Genomic DNA, 5,347 nt, shown 5'->3' with positions numbered 1-5,347 from the left:
CTGCTGTTGGGCTGGAGAGGGAACACGCTCTGTACTCTCAAAGGAGAATGAAAATCCAGCAGGGGCTAGCGACCACAGCTGGGAAACATCTGGAAAAGCCATATACCCCTGCTGGGGGGTGGCAGTGGGTTGGGGGACGTGTTTGGAGACATGCTGGGGGTGCAGGGTTTTTTGGTGGTGTTTTTCATGGGGATGGTTTTCCACGCATTCCCAGGGGGACAGGCCACCCAGTGGATAGGACACCCATGGGCTTCTTCACCACAGGCCACTTCAGAGGGGGTTTCACACCCGTCCCTACTGGGGCAGAGCCCAGAGCGCGAAAGGTCCAAGCTGGTTGCTGAGGTGTGTGACCCGGGAAGGGAATGCCTGGTTACCAACTACTAATGTGGGAATTGGAATTACCTGGTTACCAATTACTAATGTATTTTGCTGCAGGACACTAATAAAAGTTGCTTTTACCAACCGGTGGCTTGTGGTGCTGTGAATGGCAGCGGCTGGTGGTGCCCGGCCCTGCTCCCCCTCCCGCTATTCAGATGCAAATGGAGCTTTGTACTCACTGCTCATAATTGCTCTGCAGCCACCTCGGGCTTCTGGAGGCTCCAGCCACTCGTGTTGGCTCAGGCTGCAATTCCAACTCCGCATTATTTGCGATGACTGCGGCTACAAGGTATAATTTCGCTGTCTTACTTAACTGTTAGGAATGTCAGGGTGGTTCACACCTCCCAATCAGGCCAGGTAAGGGGCTGCAAATCCCCGGGGAGCAGCCTGAGCTGCATGTCGAGGCTGAACCTGCTGTGCCCTGGCAGGGTCACGTTCTACGTGCTTTGTTGTGATCGGCTCAATAATTTCCTGTATCGAGGGTCTTGCACCCTGGTACCAAAGCACTGATCAGAATTCAGGTGATTGTTCTTGGGATTTTTTTTGCCAAATTGATGGTGTTTCCAGGCAGTTCAGGCTCTTGATGACATGTAATGAGCAGCTGAGTAATTTCCTGGGTCTCGTTTGCCTGGAACACAAAAAAAGGGTCCTGGGGCTCCTTCCTCTGCCCTCCCAGGGATCATGGAGGGAGGGAAAGACACAGAGACACAGAAAGAGAGACTGACAGATGGGCAGAAAGACGGACAGACAGACAAATGGACAGATAGAAAGACAGAAAGATGGATAGAAAGGGACAGAAAGACAGATGGACTGACAGATGGACAGAAAGATAAATGGACAGAAAGACAGATGGTCAGAGAGACAGGCAGACAGATGGACTGATGGATGGAAAGATGGACAGAAAGACAGACAGACATGGATGGACAGACAGATGAATAGAAAGATGGCAAAATGGACAGAAAGACGGTCAGAAAGACAGGCGGACAGACTGATGGACAGATAGAAAGACAGGTGGACAGAAGAACGGACAGAAAGATGGACAGAGAGACAGATGGACACAAAGACAAATGGACAGAAAGACAGTTGCAAAGACAGAGGGGTAGAAAGACGAACAGACGGAATGATGGAAAGAGAGAGACAGAACGACAGATGGATGGACAGAAAGACAGATGTCTGAATAGATGGACAGACAGATGGACAAATGGAGAGAAAGACAGATGGACACACAGGAAGACAGATGGACAGAAAGACTGATGGACAGAAAGAGGGACAGATAGACAGATGGACAGACAGTAACAAAGAAATGGACAGATGGCTGCAAAGACGGACAGATAGAAAGACAAAGACAAATGGACAGAAAGATGGCTGCAAAGACGGACAGACAGAAAGACAAAGACAGACAAATGGACAGAAAGATGTCTGCAAAGATGGACAGAAAGACAGAGGGACATACAAAGATGAACAAAAGGACAGACAGCGGGACAGATGGACAGACAGGTAGGCACAGACAAATGGACAGACGGACAGAAAGACAGATGGACAGAAAGACCTACAGATGGACAGACAGAAAGACAGATGGTCGGAAAGACAGACAGGTGGACAGACCGATGGACTGACAGACAGACAGATAGAAAGACAGATAAAAGGACGGACAGAAAGACAAATGGACAGAAAGACAGATGGCTGCAAAGACAGAGGGATAAAAAGATGGACAGACGGAATGACAGAGAGACAGACAGAAGGACATATGGACAGAAAGACATATGTCCGGAAAAGGAAGACAGAAAGAAACACGGACAGACGGATGGAAAGACGGAAAGACAGAAAGACAGACTGATAGAGTGACAGAGACAGAAAGATAAACAAATGGACAGAAAGACAGAGGGATAGAAAGACAGATGGACAGACAGAGGGAGACAGACAGAAAAATGGACAGACAGATCGCTACAAAGACGGATGGACAGAAAGAGAGACAAACAGACAGATGGACAGAAAGATGAACAAATGGACAGAAAGACAGACAAAGGCAGACAGATGGACAGAAAGATGAACAAATGGACAGAAAGACAGACAAAGGCAGACAGATGGACAGAAAGATGAACAAATGGACAGAAAGACAGACAAAGGCAGACAGATGGACAGAAAGATGAACAAATGGACAGAAAGACAGTGATAGAGACAGACAAATGGACAGACAGCTGCAAAGATGGACAGACAGAGAGAGATAGAAAGATGAACAAATGGACAGACAGAGGGACAGAAAGACAGGCAGATGGACAGAAAGACCTACAGATGGACAGACAAGAGGGACAGACAGATGGACTGATAGATGGACAGAAGGACGGACAGAAAGACAGATGGACACAAAGACAAATGGACAGAAAGACAGCTGCAAAGACAGAGGGATAGAAAGAGATGGACAGACGGAATGATGGAAAGACAGAGACAGAGGGACAGATGGATGGACAGAAAAACAGATGGACAGACAGGAAGACAGAAAGAAACACGGACAGACGGATGGAAAGACGGAAAGACAGAAAGACAGACTGATAGAGTGACAGAGACAGAAAGATAAACAAATGGACAGAAAGACAGAGGGATAGAAAGACAGATGGACAGACAGAGGGAGACAGACAGAAAAATGGACAGACAGATCGCTACAAAGACGGATGGACAGAAAGAGAGACAAACAGACAGATGGACAGAAAGATGAACAAATGGACAGAAAGACAGACAAAGGCAGACAGATGGACAGAAAGATGAACAAATGGACAGAAAGACAGACAAAGGCAGACAGATGGACAGAAAGATGAACAAATGGACAGAAAGACAGACAAAGGCAGACAGATGGACAGAAAGATGAACAAATGGACAGAAAGACAGTGATAGAGACAGACAAATGGACAGACAGCTGCAAAGATGGACAGACAGAGAGAGATAGAAAGATGAACAAATGGACAGACAGAGGGACAGAAAGACAGGCAGATGGACAGAAAGACCTACAGATGGACAGACAAGAGGGACAGACAGATGGACTGATAGATGGACAGAAGGACGGACAGAAAGACAGATGGACACAAAGACAAATGGACAGAAAGACAGCTGCAAAGACAGAGGGATAGAAAGAGATGGACAGACGGAATGATGGAAAGACAGAGACAGAGGGACAGATGGATGGACAGAAAAACAGATGGACAGACAGGAAGACAGAAAGAAACACGGACAGACGGATGGAAAGACAGAAAGACAGACTGATAGAGTGACAGAGACAGAAAGATAAACAAATGGACAGAAAGACAGAGGGATAGAAAGACAGATGGACAGACAGAGGGAGACAGACAGAAAAATGGACAGACAGATCGCTACAAAGACGGATGGACAGAAAGAGAGACAAACAGACAGATGGACAGAAAGATGAACAAATGGACAGAAAGACTGACAGACAGAAAAAGAGACAGGACAGACAGATGGATGGACGGACAGAAAGACAGAGGGCCAGAAAGATGGACAGACCGGAAGACAGACAGATGGATGGACCGAAAGACAGACGGACAAATGGACAAGAAAGATGGACAGATAGACAGACAGATGGACACACAGAAAGAATGAGAAGACAGAAAGAAGGAGAGAGGGAAGATGGGAGGGAGGGCTCTGTTATCTACACTTCCATTACCTCTACATCTGTGTAACACATGATGCACATTAACTGCTTTTACACAATACAACACTTATCTCTTCTGGTATTAATATTATCTTAAATCCTCTTATCCTACCATCTTACCTTCCCTGGGATATTCCCTGGCAAGCTACAAAATACTTACCTCACTGTCCTTAAAATATACTTTATTAATGAGCTTTCAAAAAAATATCTATGAAGCTGTACAGGCAAGTTGGAATGTATTTTAATTTTAAATAAATGGTTGGGTTGTTTTTTTTTTATGCTGTGAACTTTGAGCAACAAGTCAGCAACAAATGAGAATCTGGCTCCACCTGAGGAAAACTGGTTTGGAAATGTAGCAGGAAGCTTCTCTGGCCTCTTCCCTGTGAGAAGCAGTGCTGGGGGACAGGAGGCCAAAGGCCCAACTCACTCATCCTTTGGATCCAAGAGTGGGATCTGCTGGGAACAGCATTTGTAGAAGAGAGACCCAAGGAGGGACATCATTATTGGCTGTAACTTCACACCACCGTAAATGGGCTGGTCTCCATGGGCCTGAGAATTTGCATCTTAATCAAACCCTCCCAGGTGGAACCAGCAGAGACAGTCTGGGCTGTGGAGCTGCACAGCCAGGGGGGCAGGCACTGGTGAAGCTGTAGCTTCATTAGCGAGCCAGCTGAAAAGCACTGCAGTAATTACAGCTCGTACCATTGGCCTCTGCTGGCAGGGAGCTCTGCTCCATCAGGAGGGAGCCACCTCAGGTTGTAAATCCCACGAGAGCAGGAGCTGGGGAAGCTCCTCAGCCCCTTCCCAAGGGTCCACAGGAGAAGGATCCTCCTGACCCCTTCCCTGCTCAGCATGGCTCCACAGGAGAGGAAACTGGGGTGCACCAGGGGCTGTGAACAGAGGGGACCTGTTGTGGCTTTGGGCAGGGAAGGGCTGCAGGACCTTGCTGCCCACCAGAGTGCCCAGGCCAAGGGGACACGGCTGCTCCCAAGACACACTGACCTTCTTGTGGAACAGGAAGGGTCTAGGGCTCCCTGCGCTGTGGGACCGCAGCACCTGGTGAGCCCAGGAGCCCTCCTGCCTGCCCTGGCAAGCTCAGGGATGCTCAGGAAGATGAACCCACATTATCTTCTAAAGTGTATTCATGAAACCACATTAAAACCCCAGGAGATCAACTTGGTCCAAATTTAAAGTGCTCTTAATTCAATTCCAGTGGTGAATCAAACCACATTGAATTTATGCTGCTTTAATTTCGTGTGAAGGCTTTGCACTGAGGTTTTAATGCCAGTTAACAAATGCCTTTTCCAA

The sequence above is a fragment of the Chaetura pelagica genome, unplaced genomic scaffold (genome assembly GCF_000747805.2).
Source record: "Chaetura pelagica isolate M959 unplaced genomic scaffold, ChaPel_1.0 scaffold296, whole genome shotgun sequence".
Classification (NCBI taxonomy): Eukaryota; Metazoa; Chordata; class Aves; order Apodiformes; family Apodidae; genus Chaetura; species Chaetura pelagica.
The sequence above is the reverse complement of the archived record's forward strand: the minus strand, read 5'-3'. Positions refer to the sequence as shown.